The sequence below is a fragment of the Bombina bombina genome, chromosome 2 (assembly GCF_027579735.1).
Source record: "Bombina bombina isolate aBomBom1 chromosome 2, aBomBom1.pri, whole genome shotgun sequence".
NCBI lineage: Eukaryota > Metazoa > Chordata > Amphibia > Anura > Bombinatoridae > Bombina > Bombina bombina.
In genome coordinates, this window is record NC_069500.1 from 34,439,346 (window position 1) to 34,460,267 (window position 20,922).

The window sequence follows — 20,922 nt, forward strand, 5'->3', positions numbered from 1 at the left end:
ACTCAGAAATCCTCGCTAATGCTTTTCTCCTTGTAATAAAATTTCCCACGCTCAATAGCACTCTGCTGTGGCTGGTGGCTGCCAATTTTTTTTTTTTAAATAGTTGATCTTGCCTCATGGAGCCCCCTGGCCCTAGGGCCCCTGACAGGAGTCACCCCTTTCACCCCCTGATGGTGGCCCTGTGTGTTGGTATCAGAGGGGTGAGGTGCGTAAGTGTGATGGTATCAGAGGGGGGAGGGGCATTAGTGTGATGGTATCAGAGGGGGAGGGGCATTAGTGTGATGGTATCAGAGGGGGGAGGGGCATTAGTGTGATGGTATCAGAGGGGGGAGGGGCATTAGTGTGATGGTATCAGAGGGGGGGAGGGGTGTTAGTGTGATGGTATCAGAGGGGAGAGGGGCGTTAGTGTGATGGTATCAGAGGGGTATTAGTGTAATTGTATAAGCTCACATCAGATCTTGTAGCCCCACAGCCTATGTACTGTACTTTATTTGACTACATCAGACCTTAAATTAGTGCCAATTAGGTAGGTTTTATTTATTTTTATGTTTTTTTAGTTTGTTTCTTTTTTCTGGACACCAAGCTGAAAATACTGGAGATGGGAACCCTAGGTATAATAGTGTCATAAGGCCCTAGGAATCCAACAACCTCTCCCATGACAGCTGTCACTAAATCCTTCCAAAAACTGTAGAATATAAATCATTTTGTAAAATAATATTTCTTTCTTACCAATTCTTATGACACAATATAGATTGTTGTAAAGCACATCTGCACATTTAAACAAGTGAGTTGATATTTCCAGAGGAAACCGCAGCTATTAGTGTTAGAGCAGGGGATGTAAGTAAGAGTATGCAAATACGCGTCACAGTGCTACTGCTTCTGCATCCATTTTAAACACAGACTTCCTCACGCCAGAGCCGCAGGAGAAATCACACACTGAGGTTTCACCTTATAACTGTATGATTACTTACAGCACAATATACCAATACGCCAGCACGTTAACAAGTTAAAGAAAACACTCAGCAAATGACATTAACCATCATTTAACATTCATATCCATCTGATGTCATCTTTAAAGGGACATGAAACCTAAAGATTTTCTTTCATGATTCAGATAGAGAATACAATTTAAAAAAAAGTTTACAATTTTCTTCTATTATCAAATTTGCTTTGTTCTCTTGTTATTCTTGGTTGAAGAGATATCTAGCTCAGTGTTTCTCATCCACGGTCATTAAGTACCCCCTACAGGCCAAGCTTACATTTTAGCTGAACCAGTGCACAGGTGAAATAATCAGCTGATCAGTAACCATGGTTACTAACCAGCTCTCACCCATCAGCTGATTATTTCACCTGTGCACTGGTTCAGCTATAATGAAAACCTGGCCTGTTGAGGGTACTTGAGGACCGTGGTTGAGAAACAATGATCTAGATAGGTAGTGTGCACATGTCTGGAAGAGCCATCTTGCTAATGTATAACATTGTTGCAAAACTGCTGCAGGCACGTGCACGCTCCTGAACTTACCTTCCTGCCTTTCAACAAAGGAAAACAAGAAAACAAAGAAAATTTGATAATAGAAGTAAATTGGAAAGTTGTTTAAAATTGTATATTCTATTTGAATCATTAAATAAAAAAATTGTGTTTTATGTCCCTTTAATGTCTAATTTCAAGTTGCAGCCGTGTCACATACATTTCATGCGAATTGATTTAATTAGGGCGCAATCAGCACATTTGCACAATCCTGATATGGTGTAACTCATGTAAACTGTGACAAAGGGTTAATAAATTAGTATATTAATGGGGGGGTATAGACTTATCTGGAGATACATAATTACCCTTCTTAAAGTCACATAAAGGGGCAAATGTATTATATAGAAACCGTTGTGCAATACAATTCTCTGTGTGTTTGGCACCTTCAAATATGTTAAGCACAAAGATAAAGTCAGCTACACATCTGGTGAGCCAATGACAAGAGGGACGTGTGTGTGTAGCCACCAGTCGTGCATTGCTGCTCCTGAACCTACCTAAATATGCTTTTGTAATTTAACACTAAAGTCAAAATTAAACTTTCATCATTCAGAAAGAGCAGCAAATTGTAAGTATTTCCTTTATCAAATCTGGCACAGTCTTTATATACACACTCTGAGCATATGCACACGTTCACAGGGTATACGTATAATACTCTGTGATTGGCTGATGGCTGTCACCTGTTACAGGGGGCCTGCAAATGGCAGAAAAAACATCTACTGCTTATTTGAAATTCTGAGTTTTATTGCATTGTCTTGTTATTATGCACTTGCTAACTATACAGGTCTACTGTATTTATTGCTCCTTTAACAAAAGATACCAAGAGAATGAAGAACATATTCTGATAGAATAGAAACGTCTCTTAAAATTGCATGCTCTGTCTCACACATGAAAGTTTCATGTCCCTTTAATATGGCACTGTTTTTATTTTAGGAACATGTAGGACAGATAAAGAAGGGATCTCAGATTACTGTGCAGCTATTTAGGGGAGGGATTTTTCTTGTTGCCATGGTTTGCCTTCACTTCAGAACACTTATTAACGCCTTTGGGAAAACAGCATTCATTTTCTTACAAAGGCGCCTTTATTACCAAGCGTCCTAAATCTCTCTCTTTACATTTCTGGGACTGTTCAGACCACACAAACTTACTGCAAGAATTTGTGCCGAGCTGGGATGTGACAGATATAAATGCACCCTGTACGGTTGTGCTTACCTCTCAGCGCAGTGCACAAGTCAGAACGGACTCTGGAACAAACAGCTCAGCTAGTGGGAGTTTAAGGCGTGTAAACTACATCCTGGGAGTGTACAATCTGCTTAAAGGGGCAGATGATCCTAAAGTTTTCTCCCAAAGATCTGTTTTACCTGCTGGAGTGTATACAATTGTTTACTTTTATATAGGCATTTCAAATAGCTGATTTTGCTTGTGGTATCCTTAACTATACTGAAACTTTCTTTACTTAAAGAGGCAGTCTACCTGAAAATTGCTAATGTTTAAAAATATAGATAATCCCTTTATTACACAATCCCAAATTTTACATAACCAACACTGTTATATTAATATGCTTTTTACCTCTATGATTACCTTGTATCTAAGCCTCTGTAGACTGCCCCCTTATCTCAGTGCTTTTTAAAGACTTGCATTTTATAAAATCAGTGCTGAATCATTTGTACCTCTACAGGAACGAGCACAATGTTATGTACATGACACACATGAACTAGCACTGTCTAGCTGTTGTGCACGGGAGTGAGCACAAAGTTATCTATATGGAACACAAGAACTAGCACTGTCTATCTTTTGAGGAAGATTTAAAAAGCACTGAGATAAAGGGCAGCCTGCTGGGGCTTAGAAACAAACAAACTTTGAGCTTATAAAGTATATTAATCTAACAAGGTTTGTTATGCAAAGCTGGAGAATCAGTAGTAAAAGTGTTATCTATCTTTTTAAACAATAAATAAAAAATGATCAAGTAGACTGCCCCTTTAAGCTGTATAAACATAGCCAGAGCGGTGTAATAAGCTGATGACCACAAGAGAGATGTAATCAGCTCATGACTACTAGAGCGGTGTAATCAGCTCATGACTACTAGAGCGGTGTAATAAGCTCATGACTGCTAGAGCAGTGTAATAAGCTCATGACTGCTAGAGCAGTGTAATAAGCTGATGACTGCTAGAGCGGTGTAATAAGCTGATGACATGCTAGAGCGGTGTAATAAGCTGATGACATGCTAGAGCGGTGTAATAAGCTGATGACTACTAGAGCAGTGTAATAAGCTCATGACTACTATAGCGGTGTAATAAGCTGATGACTGCTAGAGCGGTGTAATAAGCTGATGACTACTAGAGCGGTGTAATAAGCTCATGACTACTATAGCGGTGTAATAAGCTGATGACTGCTAGAGCGGTGTAATAAGCTGATGACATGCTAGAGCGGTGTAATAAGCTGATGACTGCTAGAGCAGTGTAATAAGCTCATGACTGCTAGAGCGGTGTAATAAGCTGATGACTACTAGAGCGGTGTAATAAGCGGATGACTACTAGAGCGGTGTAATAAGCTGATGACTACTAGAGCGGTGTAATAAGCTGATGACATGCTAGAGCGGTGTAATAAGCTGATGACATGCTAGAGCGGTGTAATAAGCTGATGACATGCTAGAGAGGTGTAATAAGCTGATAACATGCTAGAGGGGTGTAATAAGCTGATGACATGCTAGAGAGGTGTAATAAGCTGATGACATGCTAGAGAGGTGTAATAAGCTGATGACATGCTAGAGAGGTGTAATAAGCTGATAACATGCTAGAGGGGTGTAATAAGCTGATGACTGCTAGAGCGGTGTAATAAGCTGATGACTGCTAGAGCGGTGTAATAAGCTGATGACATGCTAGAGCGGTGTAATAAGCTGATGACTGCTAGAGCAGTATAATAAACTAATGACTGCTAGAGCGGTGTAATAAGCTGATCACTGCTAGAGCAGTATAATAAACTGATGACTTCTAGAGCGGTGTAATAAGCTAATGACTACTAGAGCGGTGTAATAAGCTAATGACTACTAGAGCGGTGTAATAAGCTCATGACTGCTAGAGCGGTGTAATAAGCTGATGACTGCTAGAGCGGTGTAATAAGCTGATGACTGCTAGAGCGGTGTAATAAGCTGATGACTGCTAGAGCGGTGTAATAAGCTGATGACTGCTAGAGCGGTGTAATAAGCTTATGACATGCTAGAGCGGTGTAATAAGCTGATGACTGCTAGAGCGGTGTAATAAACTGATGACTGCTAGAGCGGTGTAATAAGCTGATGACTACTAGAGCGGTGTAATAAGCTGATGACTGCTAGAGCGGTGTAATGAGCTGATGACTGCTAGAGCGGTGTAATGAGCTGATGACTGCTAGAGCGGTGTAATGAGCTGATGACTGCTAGAGCGGTGTAATGAGCTGATGACTGCTAGAGCGGTGTAATAAGCTGATGACTACTAGAGCGGTGTAATGAGCTGATGACTGCTAGAGCGGTGTAATAAGCTGATGACATGCTAGAGCGGTGTAATGAGCTGATGACTGCCAGAGCGGTATAATGAGCTGATGACATGCTAGAGCGGTGTAATAAGCTGATGACTACTAGAGCGGTATAATGAGCTGATGACTGCTAGAGCGGTGTAATAAGCTGATGACTACTAGAGCGGTGTAATGAGCTGATGACTGCCAGAGCGGTGTAATGAGCTGATGACATGCTAGAGCGGTGTAATAAACGCGGGATTGCTAGAGCAGTATAATAAGCTGATGACTGCTAGAGCGGTGTAATAAGATGATGACTGATAGAGCGGCGTAATAAGCTCATGACTGATAGAGTGGTGTAATAAGCTAGAGTGGTGTAATGAGCTGATGACTACTAGAGCGGTGTAATAAGCTGATGACATGCTAGAGCGATGTAATAAGCGCAGGATTGCTAGAGCAGTGTAATAAGCTCATGACTGATAGAGCGGTGTAATAAGTATGTATGAAATTGTTACAAACACAGCTGCCCTATAGTACTCAAGTCACGTGCACGACCGCTCCTCTCTCTCTCTCTCCCTCTCTCTCTGTCTATATATATTATATATATATATAATTTCAACATTTTCTAAATTCAGATTATTTAACAAGCAGCGATATAGTCCGACTGGGGAGATTGACAGCTCCTGTCCGCGTGTGATTGGCTGTGCCCGGGCAGGGGGCGGGATTGCACGCAAGCGCAAAATAGTGCTTATGTGCAATGGTAAATTCCTCCGGACAGGGGCACGTATATGCGCCCCTGTCCGCCTCAGCTTGATAAATCTAACCCTTTAGGTTTTGTCTCCTGGGAAATAAACAGAACTAAAAATGTGTGTTTTGGGGACTTTTTTAGGTCTGGATTAATGTAGGAGCTGGTGGAACTGCAGCCCATACTCTTAAATAGGCCCATAGCGTACAAGCCTTTGGCATAGAAGTAAATCTTTATGGGGGTTTTTTTACTGGCAGCAGTCTGCACTAATGTGCACTACTTTTTCAGCATATGACCTTTATCCCCATAACAAGTCTCTAGGAGGTGGTTATTAGGTAGAGGGCTCTTCCCCCCTCCCACACCGACACTTCCAGCCTGCGTTAGTGACTGACGATGTCTCTGAGTGCAACATTGACTGGGAGCAGGGATGCACTTATTAATCTATTCATCCAGACTTATGAGAGCTACAGCTACTACACCCCATACAGTGCTTGACAAAAGTATTTATCCCCTCGCCCGACCTTGGACAAGTGCATACAATGCCGGGCGAGAAAATAAAGAGGATATTTTTTTATAGGTTTTTTAAAATGATTGGTTTTGCCCCTAGCGCAAGCTGTAACTAAGAGGGTTGTGGGTCCGGATTACTATACAGCATGTGGTAGCTGCGATGCTTTGCCTCAGCTAGAGGCTTCTATGTGCAATAGAAAGAAAAAAATGCATTGCTTGCACCAGGATTTGCCAAGTGTTTGCCACAGGACTGGGAGATGGGTAGCTTCCAATGCTTACTTACTGCTAAATGAGCAGGAGGCAGTCATCTTAAGAGCATAAAAGAAGGTTGTGTCTATGTGTGTGTGTTTGTGTGTGACCATGTGTGTGTGACCCTGTGTGTGTGTGACCTTGTGTGATCCTGTGTGTGCATGTGTGTGTGCGTGACCCTGTGTGTGTATGTGGGCGTGTGCATGTGTGACCCTGAGTGTGTGTGACCCTGTGTGTGTGTGTGTGACCCTGTGTGTGCATGTGTGACCCTGTGTGTGCATGTGTGACCCTGTGTGTGTATGTGTGCGTGACCCTGTGTGTGTGTATGACCCTGTGTGTGTGTATGTCCCTGTGTGTGTGTATGTCCCTGTGTGTGTGTGACCCTGTGTATGTTTGCGTATCCCTGTGTGTGTGTGACCCTGTGTGTGCATCTGTGACCCAGTGTGTGTGTGTGCGTGTCCCTGTGTGTGTGACCCTGTGTGTTTATGTGTGCGTGTCCCTGTGTGTGTGTGTGTGTGTGTGTGCGCATGTGTGACCCTGTGTGTGTATGTGTCTGTGTGTGCATGTGTGACCCTGTGTGTGTGTATGTGTGCATGTCCCTGTGTGTGTGTTTGACCCTGTGTGTGTGTGTGATCCTGTGTGTGCATGTGTGACCCTGTGTTTGTGCGTGTCTCTGCGTGTTTGTGCGCATGTGTGATGTGACCCTGTGTGTGTGACCCTGTGTATGTGTGTGACCCTGTGTGCATGTGTGACCCTGTGTATGTGTGACCCTGTGTGTGTATGTGTGTGTGACCCTGTGTGTGTATGTGTGCGTGTCCCTGTGTGTGCATGTGTGACCCTGTGTATGTGTGTGACCCTGTGTGTGTGTGTGTGTATGTGTGCGTATCCCTGTGTGTGTGTGTATGTGTGCGTATCCCTGTGTGTGTGACCCTGTGTGTGTGTATATGTGTGCGTGCGCGTGTCCCTGTGTATGAGTGTGTGTGTGTGTGCACATGTGTGACCCTGTGTGTTTGACCGTGTGTGCATGTGTGACCATGGGTGTGTGTGTGAGACCCTGTGTGTTTGTGACCCTGTGTGTGCATGTGTGACCCTGTGTGTGTGTGTGTGGGGGGGGTTCAAGTGTATTCTGTTTAGGGTAAGATTAGTGCTCTGTGTAATCTTAAATGTATCCCTTTTTGTGTGTCTGCATGTATGTGTCCGTGCCTATCCCTTTTTGTGTGTCTGCATGTATGTGTGTGAGCCTATCCCTTTGTGTGTCTGTATGCGTGTGTGTTTATCCCTTTTTGTGTCTGCCTGCATGTGTAGGTGTGTGCCTATCCCTTTTTGTGTGTCTACATGTATGTGTGTGTGTCTATCCTTTTTTGTGTTTGTCTGCATGTGTATGTGTGTGTCTGCATGTATGTGTGTGCCTATCCCTTTTTGTGTGTCTGCATGTACAGTATGTGTGTGTGCCTATCCCTTTTTGTGTGTCTTCATGTATATGTGTGAGCCTATCCCTTTTTGTGTGTCTGCATGTATGTGTGTATGCATATCCCTTTTTGTGTTTCTGCATGTATGTGTGTGTGCCTATCCCGACATACGTGTGTGTGCCTATCCCTTTTTGTTTCTGTCTGCATGTATGTGTGTGTGCCTATCCCTTTTTGCGTCTGTCTGCATGTGTATGTGTGTGCCTATCCCTTTTTGTTTCTGTCTGCATGTATGTGTGTGTGCCTATCCCTTTTTGTGTTTGTCTGCATGTGTATGTGTGTGTCTGCATGTATGTGTGTGCCTATCCCTTTTTGTGTGTCTGCATGTACAGTATGTGTGTGTGCTTATCCCTTTTTGTGTGTCTTCATGTATATGTGTGAGCCTATCCCTTTTTGTGTGTCTGCATGTATGTGTGTGAGCCTATCCCTTTGTGTGTCTGTATGCGTGTGTGTTTATCCCTTTTTGTGTCTGCCTGCATGTGTAGGTGTGTGCCTATCCCTTTTTGTGTGTCTACATGTATGTGTGTGTGTCTATCCTTTTTTGTGTTTGTCTGCATGTGTATGTGTGTGTCTGCATGTATGTGTGTGCCTATCCCTTTTTGTGTGTCTGCATGTACAGTATGTGTGTGTGCCTATCCCTTTTTGTGTGTCTTCATGTATATGTGTGAGCCTATCCCTTTTTGTGTGTCTGCATGTATGTGTGTATGCATATCCCTTTTTGTGTTTCTGCATGTATGTGTGTGTGCCTATCCCGACATACGTGTGTGTGCCTATCCCTTTTTGTTTCTGTCTGCATGTATGTGTGTGTGCCTATCCCTTTTTGCGTCTGTCTGCATGTGTATGTGTGTGCCTATCCCTTTTTGTTTCTGTCTGCATGTATGTGTGTGTGCCTATCCCTTTTTGTGTTTGTCTGCATGTGTATGTGTGTGTCTGCATGTATGTGTGTGCCTATCCCTTTTTGTGTGTCTGCATGTACAGTATGTGTGTGTGCTTATCCCTTTTTGTGTGTCTTCATGTATATGTGTGAGCCTATCCCTTTTTGTGTGTCTGCATGTATGTATGTGTGCCTATCCCTTTTTGTGTTTCTGCATGTATGTGTGTGTGCCTATCCCGACGTACGTGTGTGTGCCTATCCCTTTTTGTTTCTGTCTGCATGTATGTGTGTGTGCCTATCCCTTTTTGCGTCTGTCTGCATGTGTATATGTCTGCCTATCCCTTTTTGTGTCTGTCTGCATGTGTATGTGCCTATCCCTTTTTGTGTGTCTGCATGTATGTGTGTGTCTATACCTTTTTGTGTCTGTCTGCATGTGTATGTGTGTGTGCCTATCCCTTTTTGTGTGTCTGCATGTATGTGTGTGTGCCTATACCTTTTTGTGGCTGTCTGCATAGGTGTGTCTATCCCTTTTTGTGCCTGTCTGTCTGTATATATGTGTCTGTCTGCATGTGTAGGTGTGTGTCTGCATGTATGTGTGTGTGCCTATCCCTTTTTGTGTGTCTGTATGCGTGTGTTTATCCCTTTTTGTATCTGCCTGCATGTGTAGGTGTGTGCCATTTTGTGTGTCTGCATGTATGTGTGTGTGCCTATCCCTTTTTGTGTTTCTGCATGTATGTGTGTGTGCCTATCCCGATGTACGTGTGTGTGCCTATCCCTTTTTGCGTCTGTCTGCATGTATGTGTGTGTGCCTATCCCTTTTTGCGTCTGTCTGCATGTGTATGTGTGTGCCTATCCCTTTTTGTGTCTGTCTGCATGTGTATTTGCCTATCCCTTTTTGTGTGTCTGCATGTGTATGTGTGTGTGCCTATCCCTTTTTGTGTGTCTGCATGTATGTGTGTGTGCCTATACCTTTTTGTGGCTGTCTGCATAGGTGTGTGTCTATCCCTTTTTGTGCCTGTCTGTCTGTATATATGTGTCTGTCTGCATGTGTAGGTGTGTGTCTGCATGTATATGTGAGTGCCTATCCCTTTGAATCTTTTCATTATTTGTCAGTTTATTAGTATATACAAAGTGTGTTTTATTCTTAATACAAATAATGTAATGGTTTAATGGCGTGTTACAAAATCAACTCCGCCAACAGGCCCCCCAAAATCTTCATCTCCAGGCCCATGAATCCCTTAAAGGTACATGAAACCCCATTTTTTCCCCATTTGTTAGATAGAGAATGCAATTTTAAAAAGTTTCCAATTTACTTCTATTATCAAAATTGCTTTGATTATAAATGTGACAAAGCAAAAAAGTGTGGCTATGAGAATAGCAGATATTCACAAAAGGATCAAAAGATCTGTGAATATAAAGTGATAAGAAAGGATATGCCCATAAAAGTGGTACAATCAAATCCAGTGTTCTTGAAATATCCTCAAAGGGAAAGATAGGAGATATATAGTGTAACTCTGTGAGTGATCAATGAACAGAGATAATTGTTGACGGTATTGTTGACATGATATAGAGCTATAGTAAGCTCATTCACTGCGCACACTTGCTTTTATACTGGTAGGAAAACAGTCTCCCAAAAGCGATAGGGTTAAAAATGTATTAAAACATATAAAACATGATTTATCATCCCATGCACAAAGTATAGTGTGTACAATCAGAGTCCAATATAGGAACAGTTGATAGCAACTGTTTGTGGTTATCCTATAGTGTGGATAGATGCAGATTCAGGGCAGCGTTCTTACTGCTCCAGATAACCGCTCCAATATCCAGCAAGGTCAACGCTCCTACTCTGACGCAACTTGGCACGTTTGGCTGTATCACGTGAGGGAAATATCGTAATCCGACATACGTTTCGCCATTAACCAACAGCTTTTTGAAGGAATGATGTGTGCAAGCGAAAACAAAATCCTTTAAATTATGTAAATACAGGAACAGGAAGTTGGTAATCTGTAGTCACTATCTTTGGATTTATTATCATAATAGTCCACAAAGAAGCATTCGAAAATCGCCATCTTTGTTAAGCGCACTAACATCGTAATTCACAAAATGATTATAGTTAAACATAAATAATGTCTAGAATAATTACACCCTCTATATGATGAAAAATAATAATGATATGGTCACAAATAATATGTCAATGACTAGAAAAGCTCAGAATTCATATTGATGTAACATTTAAGAACATAACATACTGTGTACAATATTAAATTAATGGTTAAAAAAAATAATTAATGACTAAAAACATGCAAATAAAAACTGAGTAGTTAAAAAGGACACAGCCATTCAATATAGAATGCACAGGTAGTATGAGTGAGTTTATATAAAAACTGAAGGGAGGAGTTTGTTACTTTTTTTCCATTTGTCTGCACGCATTGCAGTCCTGACATCTCCTAAATCCCATTTTAGAAGGAAGTAGCCAGTTTTTTTTTATTATTGTTAGCATTATCTATAATTTTATTAGATAGTTGGGCTTTAAGATTGGGTATTTTTTAAAAACTAATTTCTGCCACTAAATGATCTTGCATTAATATGCCCCAATGCTTGTTTATAATACCCCTAAGGTGTTTACTTTGGGTGCTATGTTGGAATATCAGCGTACTAGTTATTTTAGTGTTGTCATACTCTCTTTTTGATTTTCCTTTATGTACAAGTAATTATTTTCTATCTCGATTTGCAACTTCGTTTATTGATTTATCTAAATATAGTACTCATTTGAGTATTTTTGTTCAAAAAAATGATTTTTTTTCGAATATCAGATTGCTCTCTGTATTCTTTTATTTTCTTACAATTTCTTCTTAATGTGAAGAAATTGACCCTTCAGCATATTGTAAAAGCCAAAATCTCTGATGGCAGCTATAGGTGTCTATATAATTATAGATTGACGTCTATGGTTTTAAAGAAATTTCTACTTTTGAGTGTGTGGTCTTCTATGTATATTTCTAGATAATTTTTTTCACTATATTTCCAAGTTAAATTAACGTTATACTCATTGCCTTTGAGATTGTCTATAAATTCTAGCAGTTGTTCACTTCCAGATTATGGGGCATATTTATCAAGCTCTGTATGGAGCTTGAAGCCCTGTGTTTCTGGCGAGCGTTCAGGCTCGCCAGAAACACAAGTTCACAAGAACTGCTGATGCAATGATAAATGCCGAGAGCGTATGCTGTCGGCATTTATCGATGTGCGGCAGACATGATCCGCAATATCGGATCATGTCCGCTCGCAAAATAATAAATAAGCCTCCATATCATGAATGGGTCATCAATGTAGCGATGATAGGTCACCAGATATTACGCCCAGTCAGATTGATAGATATACTTCTCTTCCCAATCAGCCATATACAAGTTGGCATAACTGGGCACAAATCTGGTGCCCATCACCGATTCGCTAGTTTGTAAAAAATGATTCCCATTAAAACAAAAATAATTGGTCTCCAAAATCAGTTCAATACCCTTTACAATGAAGTCTAATTGAATGTGATCTAGATTAACATAATTTTTCGAAGTTTCTTTCACCGAGGCCACTCCCAAGGATTTATCTATGATAGTATATAGAGAGGATACATCACTAGTGACTAGCCACCTTCTAATACATTTAATATACTGATGGTATCTTTTAGGTCTGCTTTCGTCTGAGTGACATATGGTTGTAACAGTTGGTCTAAGTAAAATGACAGATTACTAGTTAGGGCAGAGCTTTCCAAACTTTTCATATTGGTGACACACTTTTTAGACCTACATCATTTCGCGACACAGTAATTCACACAGTGGAGGTTAAACTAACTTGTTTTAAGAGCTATGGACACATACATAAATGATATAATAACAAAATGTATTTACAAGTAACAGTAAGTATGTGCAAGAATTAAAAAAAAGTTTAATACCACCAATAGCTACTTACTATTTTAATGGGATGTATACGAGGTTGATGGGATGAACACAATTTCTGAATATTTGGTGGAATATTAAAGACACTCGCATTTCATCATCAAGCATTTTTAAGCTTCCACTTCCTATCCATATATCAAGAGCAGGAGAAGCAATGCACTACTGGGAGCTAGCTGCAAAACCCCCCCTCTGACTTCAGCTTAGCGTTTAAGCTGCCGCCCTCAGAGCTCGGTGAGTCCGATTGACTACCGCGCTGCAAACACACTGCTGTCCCACTCACTGACTACACATGCAGTCACAAGCCAATTAAGGAGACTACACGTGCAGTCAGGAGCCAATGTGCCGCCAATGGGAATAGTTTCAGTTCCTGCTGAGCTGCGCCAATAGGTTAAGATGATCTGCGTAGCAGGCGGAAAGTCAAAAACCAAAAAAATTTTTTTTTTTAATTACAATTTAAAAAAAATTGTGCTGAAGCAGGGACCCACCTACACACTGCTGCCGACACACAGTTTGGAAAGCACTGAGTTAGGGAGTCGATACCTGAGACAATCGGATTCTTTATATTTTTTAATATCTGCTATTCTTATAGCCACTCTTGTTTGCTTTGTCACATTTATTATTATCACAGTTTTGTATTTTTTGCGATTTGTTTACACATTTATATATACATCAAATTTGCTTTGTTTTCACGTTATTCTTTGTTAAAGAGATATCTAGATAGGTAGCGTGCACGTCTGGAACACTGTATGTCAGGAAATAGTGCTGCCATCTAGTGCTCCTGCTAATGTATAACATTAGTACTACATGACAGGAAATAGTGCTGCCATCTAGTGCTCTTGTTAATGTATAACATTAGTACTACATGACAAGAAATAGTGCTGCCATCTAGTGCTCTTGCTAATGTATAACATTAGTACTACATGACAGGAAATAGTGCTGCCATCTAGTGCTCTTGCTAATGTATAACATTAGTACTACATGACAGAAAATAGTGCTGCCATCTAGTGCTCTTGCTAATGTATAACATTAGTACTACATGACAGGAAATAGTGCTGCCATCTAGTGCTCTTGCTAATGTATAACATTAGTACTACATGACAGGATATAGTGCTGCCATCTAATGCTCTTGCTAATGTATAACATTGTAGTATTACATGACAGGAAATAGTGCTGCCATCTAGTGCTCTTGCTAATGTATAACATTAGTACTACGTGACAGGAAATAGTGCTGCCATCTAGTGCTCTTGCTCATGTATAACATTAGTACTACATGATAGGAAATAGCGCTGCCATCTACTGCTCCTGCTAATGTATAACATTAGTATTACATGACAGGAAATAGTGCTGCCATCTAGTGCTCTTGCTAATGTATAACATTAGTATTACATGACAGGAAATAGTGCTGCCCTCTAGTGCTCTTGCTAATGTATAACATTAGTACTACATGACAGGAAATAGTGCTGCCATCTAGTGCTCTTGCTAATGTATAACATTAGTATTACATGACAGGAAATAGTGCTGCCCTCTAGTGCTCTTGCTAATGTATAACATTAGTACTACGTGACAGGAAATAGTGCTGCCATCTAGTGCTCTTGCTAATGTATAACATTAGTATTACATGACAGGAAATAGTGCTGCCCTCTAGTGCTCTTGCTAATGTATAACATTAGTACTACAGGACAGGAAATAGTGCTGCCATCTAGTGCTCTTGCTAATGTATAACATTAGTACTACATGACAGGAAATAGTGCTGCCATCTAGTGCTCTTGCTAATGTATAACATTAGTACTACATGACAGGAAATAGCGCTGCCATCTAGTGCTCTTGCTAATGTATAACATTAGTACTACATGACAGGAAATAGCGCTGCCATCTAGTGCTCTTGCTAATGTATAACATTAGTACTACATGACAGGAAATAGTGCTGCCATCTAGTGCTCTTGCTAATGTATAACATTAGTACTACATGACAGGAAATAGTGCTGCCCTCTAGTGCTCTTGCTAATGTATAACATTAGTACTACATGACAGGAAATAGTGCTGCCATCTAGTGCTCCTGCTAATGTATAACATTAGTACTACATAGCAGGAAATAGTGCTGCCATCTAGTGCTACTGCTAATGTATAACATTAGCACTACACAACAGGAAATAGTGCTGCCATCTAGTGCTCTTGCTAATGTATAACATTAGTACTACATGACAGGAAATAGCGCTGCCATCTAGTGCTCTTGCTAATGTATAACATTAGTACTACATGACAGGAAATAGCGCTGCCATCTAGTGCTTTTGCTAATGTATAACATTAGTACTGCATGACAGGAAACAGTGCTGCCATCTAGTGCTCTTGCTAATGTATAACATTAGTACTACATAACAGGAAATAGTGCTGCCCTCTAATGCTCTTGCTAATGTATAACATTAGTACTACAGGACAGGAAATAGTGCTGCCATCTAGTGCTCTTGCTAATGTATAACATTAGTACTACATGACAGGAAATAGTGCTCTTGCTAATGTATAACATTAGTACTACATGACAGGAAATAGTGCTGCCATCTAGTGCTCTTGCTAATGTATAACATTAGTACTACATGACAGGAAATAGCGCTGCCATCTAGTGCTCTAGCTAATGTATAACATTAGTACTACATGACAGGAAATAGTGCTGCCATCTAGTGCTCTTGCTAATGTATAACATTAGTACTACATGACAGGAAATAGCGCTGCCATCTAGTGCTCTTGCTAATGTATAACATTAGTACTACATGTATAACACTGTTGCAAAACTGCTGCCGTATAGTACTTAAGACATGTACGCACTCCTAAGCTTATACCCTTGCCTTTCAACAAAGGATATCAAAAAAACAGGGGGGGGGAATGATAATAGAAGTAAATTGGAAAGATGTTTAAAACTGTGCTCTATCTGCATCATGAAAGACACGTGTTTGCTACCCCTTTAATCTGGAACTGCTTCTAGTGGGTGGCCAAACTGAAAAGAACACAGCAGATCGAGGCCCCTTTGAGTTTCCCTAAGTCTGTCCCTATGTTAGATTAGGAAATCTGTTATTATTTGTGTGTTTAGTAGGCAGACACTTGTCTATAGCCTGCAGGTGAGGTCCTCACTTCCTCATCTCACACTACCCCTCTGTTCTCCTCCATGTGCAACACACAACAGGATCATTTTCACTGCAACTGACCCATTCCGGTCTCCTACCTGCGGATCCAGTTCATGTGTTTCTGTCTTGTGTGTGTACACAGAGCTGCGGCATGTTTGTTTCTAGAGAATATCGCAATATATTTCCATTAGCAAAAATGCTTCTAGTAAAATTTATTGCTGTGTTTCACCGGCATATTTACATATCCTTTGAGGGCCCGTGCACCAGTATTCAAACATATTGGGGCCTATTTATGAAAGGTCTTGCGGACCTGATCCGACAGTGCGGATCAGGTCCGACAGACCTCGCTGAATGCGGAGAGCAATACACTCTCCGTATTCAGCATTGCACCAGCAGTTCACAAGAGCTGCTGGTGCAACGCCGCCCCCTGCAGACTTGCAGCCAATCGGCCGCCAGCAGGGAGGTGTCAATCAACCCGATCGGGTTGATTTCCGGCGATTGCTGTCCGCCTCCTCAGAGCAGGCGGACAGGGTTATGGAGCAGCGGTCTTTAGACTGCTGCTCCTTAATTGTGTTTCTGGCGAGTTTGAAGACTCGCCAGAAACACGGAGCTTAGTAAATGGGCCTCTATGCTTGCTCAGAGAGCTGGTTGTGGTGTGTATAGCTTCTGAAGATGTCATTTGTGTCATAGAAGTTACTGCTGACCCTCTGAAAAGGTGTGCACAGCGCTCACAGCATATGTGCATATGTTTACTGATGCACAGCGCTCACAGCATATGTGCATATGTTTACTGATGCACAGCGCTCACAGCATATGTGCATATGTTTACTGATGCACAGCGCTCACAGCATATGTGCATATGTTTACTGATGCGTAGCCCTCACAGCATATGTGCATATGTTTACTGATGCGCAGCCCTCACAGCATATGTGCATATGTTTACTGATGCGTAGCCCTCACAGCATATGTGCATATGTTTAATGATGCACAGCGCTCACAGCATATGTGCATATGTTTACTGATGCGTAGCCCTCACAGCATATGTGCATATGTTTACTGATGCGTAGCCCTCACAGCATATGTGCATATGTTTACTGATGCGCAGCCCTCACAGAATATGTTTACTGATGCGTAGCGCTCACAGCATATATGCATATGTTTACTGATGCACAGCCCTCGCAGCATATGTGCATATGTTTACTGATGCGCAGCCCTCACAGCATATGTGCATATGTTTACTGATGCGCAGCCCTCACAGCATATGTGCATATGTTTAATGATGCACGGCCCTCACAGCATATGTGCATATGTTTACTGATGCACGGCCCTCACAGCATATGTGCATATGTTTACTGATGCGTAGCCCTCACAGCATATGTGCATATGTTTACTGATGCACAGCCCTCACAGCATATGTGCATATGTTTACTGATGTGCAGCCCTCACAGCATATATGCATATGTTTACTGATGCACAGCCCTCACAGCATATGTGCATATGTTTACTGATGCACAGCCCTCACAGCATATGTGCATATGTTTACTGATGCACAGCCCTCACAGCATATTTGCATATGTTTACTAATGCGCAGCCCTCACAGCATATGTGCATATGTTTACTGATGCGCAGCCCTCACAGCATATGTGCATATGTTTACTGATGCGCAGCCCTCACAGCATATGTGCATATGTTTACTCATACACAGCCCTCATAGCATATGTGCATATGTTTACTGATGCACAGCCCTCACAGCATATGTGCATATGTTTACTGATGCACAGCCCTCACAGCATATGTGCATATGTTTACTGATGCACAGCCCTCACAGCATATGTGCATATGTTTACTGATGCACAGCCCTCACAGCATATGTGCATATGTTTACTGATGCACAGCCCTCACAGCATATATGCATATGTTTACTGATGCGCAGCCCTCACAGCATATGTGCATAGGTTTACTGATGCACAGCCCTCACAGCATATGTGCATATGTTTACTGATGCGCAGCCCTCACAGCATATGTGCATATGTTTACTGATGCGCAGCCCTCACAGCATATGTGCATATGTTTACTGATGCGCAGCCCTCACAGCATATGTGCATATGTTTACTGATGCGCAGCCCTCACAGCATATGTGCATATGTTTACTGATGCGCAGCCCTCACAGCATATGTGCATATGTTTACTGATGCGCAGCCCTCACAGCATATGTGCATATGTTTACTGATGCACAGCCCTCACAGCATATGTGCATATGTTTACTGATGCACAGGCCCTCACAGCATACGTGCATATGTTTTCTGATGCACAGCCCTCACAGCATACGTGCATATGTTTACTGATGCACAGCCCTCACAGCATATGTGCATATATTTACTGATGCACAGCCCTCACAGCATATGTGCATATGTTTACTGATGCGCAGCCCTCACAGCATATGTGCATATGCCGCAGAAAAACAGCAATAACTTTTATAAGAAGCATTTTTGCTAAAGTGTATTTTTCACATTTCTATCCCTTAAAATCATTACTAAAGTTTGTTAGCAATTTAAAAGGATAGGAAAGTCAAAATTAAACTTGCATGATTCAGATAGAGCAGGTCATTTTAAGACACTTTTAAATTCACTTCTATTTTCAAATGTGCTTTGTTCTCTTAGTATTCCTTGTTGAAAAAGAATACACACATATCCTACACTAGTGGGAGCTACTGCTGATTGGTGCCTGCATACATGTGTCTTTTGTGATTGGCTAACTAGATGTGTTCAGCTAGCTGCCAGTAGTGCAATGCTGTTCCTTTAGCAAAGGATAACAAGAGAATGAAGCAAATTTGGTAATAGAAGTAAATAAGAAAGTTGTTGAATCATGAAAGAAACATTTTTGGTTTCCTGTCGCTTTAAATATCACAATGTGGCCCACCGGTATAACAATGTTAGACTCGGCGCTATATAACCACAGCTTAGTGTATTTAACACACTCATGTTTGATTCATTAAAACAGATAAAGCATCACAAACAAGCATAAGGAGAGAAAAACAAGCATAAGGAGAGAAAAACAAGCATAAGGAGAGAAAAACAAGCTCACCGCAGATTTCTCCGCTGCTGAGAGGCGCGAATAGCAGAGTGTGACTGCACTTTACCCTCAGTAATCTGTACAAAGTCTGCTGCGCAGTGAGGCCAAGAACAGGGAAAGCAGCTGATACTCACATGTGCTGGGGATCAAAGTCTGCTCAGGACCCTGCTTCTCACATACAAAAATAATAGTGCGCAGATATAATGCTCCAGTCAAAGGGGCAGAAACATGCAAACAAATCTTCTTATATGTTAGAGCAATTATTATTGCACTATTGCTTGTATATAACTGTGTTTATCCCCTGGGTTAAACACTTAGTTAAATCAACTCCAGAGCTAACATATCTGGTGAGTAAATGACAAAAGACATACATGGGGGCAGCTAGTTCCCAGTAATGCATTGTTGCTTCTAGCCCAGCTAGGTATGCTTTTCAACAAAGGATACCATGAAAACAAAGCACATTTGATAATAATAGTACATTTATAACTCTAAATCTACTTTCCCCTCAGTAATCTGTACCTTGCTTTTGTCTATCTATAAACCCTTCTTTGGAACCCTTATTTGGGGTAAGTATTGCTTATATGATGTTGATACCCAAATCTATTGGAAATCTCTTTACTCAACCAGATTACCGGCTGTTGCTTCTTATTCCCTCCTCTCTGAGACATCCAACAGCTGACATATTTCTTACAGGTGGAGAGTATTCTGAGACCCTCACCCCAGGTCACACCACATATACAAGCTCTTACCAAATCCTGCCGTGCACAACTAGGCAACATGTCCAGAATTCAACCTCTCTGTACTCAAGAAACTACAAAAATACTCATTTGTTTCCTCATTTTGTCACACATCGCTCTTCCATCAACCTCTGACCTACGTCTCTCCACTCCTCTGTACGTCCCTCTCTCACCTACAAGACTTCTCATGCTCTGCTCCTGTCCTCTGGATCCCTCTACCCCGCCCCATCAAACTGTCACCAGCTTCAGACGCTCTATGAAAACTGTTTGTTTTTCATCCTACGACCTACACAAAATAAATCTTTAACTGCTTTGTCTCACTGTATTAGTTCTGTTTAGTTTCAAATCTTTGTTATCTTTTCAATTTACATCTAGTATCAAATGTGTTTCATTCTCTTGGTAGCTTTTGTTGGAACATATCAGATGAGCCAATGACAAGAGGCATATATGTGCAGCCACCAATCAGCACCTCACAGTAGTAAAATTAACTGAAATGAATCCCTGTGTTATAAAAGATCACCATAGAAAATTAAATCTGTGATATAATTATTAAATGTAGTATTATTTTGCAGTGCATAGACATAACCTTTAAAAGCCTATCTTGTTTATCTTCTTATTCTGCAGCCAATAAATGAGCTCTCCCTGTGCAGTATACAGGAGAGCCAGGGTTCTGAATCATACAGGACATACCCCATCCTCAAAAAACTGCAATTTCTGATTTTAAGGGACATAAAACCCTTTTTTTTCTTTTCTTTCATGATTCAGATAGAGCATGCCATTTTAAACAGGTTCCCAATTTACTTCTATCATATAATTAGTTGAAAAGCATATCTGGGTAGGTTTAAGGGCTGGGAGCTAGCTGCTGGTTGGAGGCAGCACTAATATACCCTTTGTCATTGGCTCATACAACATACCTCCCAACATTTCAAAATCCAAAAGAAGGACCCCCCCCACTGAGCAAAGTGTGATATGTGGTGGGCAGGAGCAGGAATGGGGTCTGGGCTTATCAAGTGGCAGAACATAACACACAAGTTTAAAAAAAAAAGTATAAGCACTCTGATAACTGACTTTTCTTACTAGGGGGGTGCTTTCTGGTTGTCTAGGTCAACGGTCACCAACCTTTCGGACCTCAGGGACCACTAAACTCACAATTTTGAATCCTGCGGACCACTAACATGATTTCTCCAACATAGGTGTGTCC

General features: G+C 41.2%; 1 protein-coding gene across 4 annotated transcripts in view; it reads right to left on the minus strand.

Annotated features, from left to right (window-relative positions):
* LOC128648390 (mitochondrial amidoxime-reducing component 1) overlaps positions 1–19,822 on the minus strand; it is a 30,081-nt gene extending 10,259 nt beyond the window's left edge. The window contains exon 1 of one of the 4 annotated variants that reach the window (XM_053701007.1): positions 19,734–19,822. The gene's annotated coding sequence lies outside the window, so the exon portion shown is untranslated. Of the gene's footprint in view, positions 1–2,673; positions 2,804–18,996; positions 19,080–19,733 lie in introns of those variants that run through there. The other 3 variants (XM_053701005.1, XM_053701004.1, XM_053701008.1) reach the window with 3 other exon arrangements.
* Positions 19,823–20,922: the final 1,100 nt, after the last annotated feature.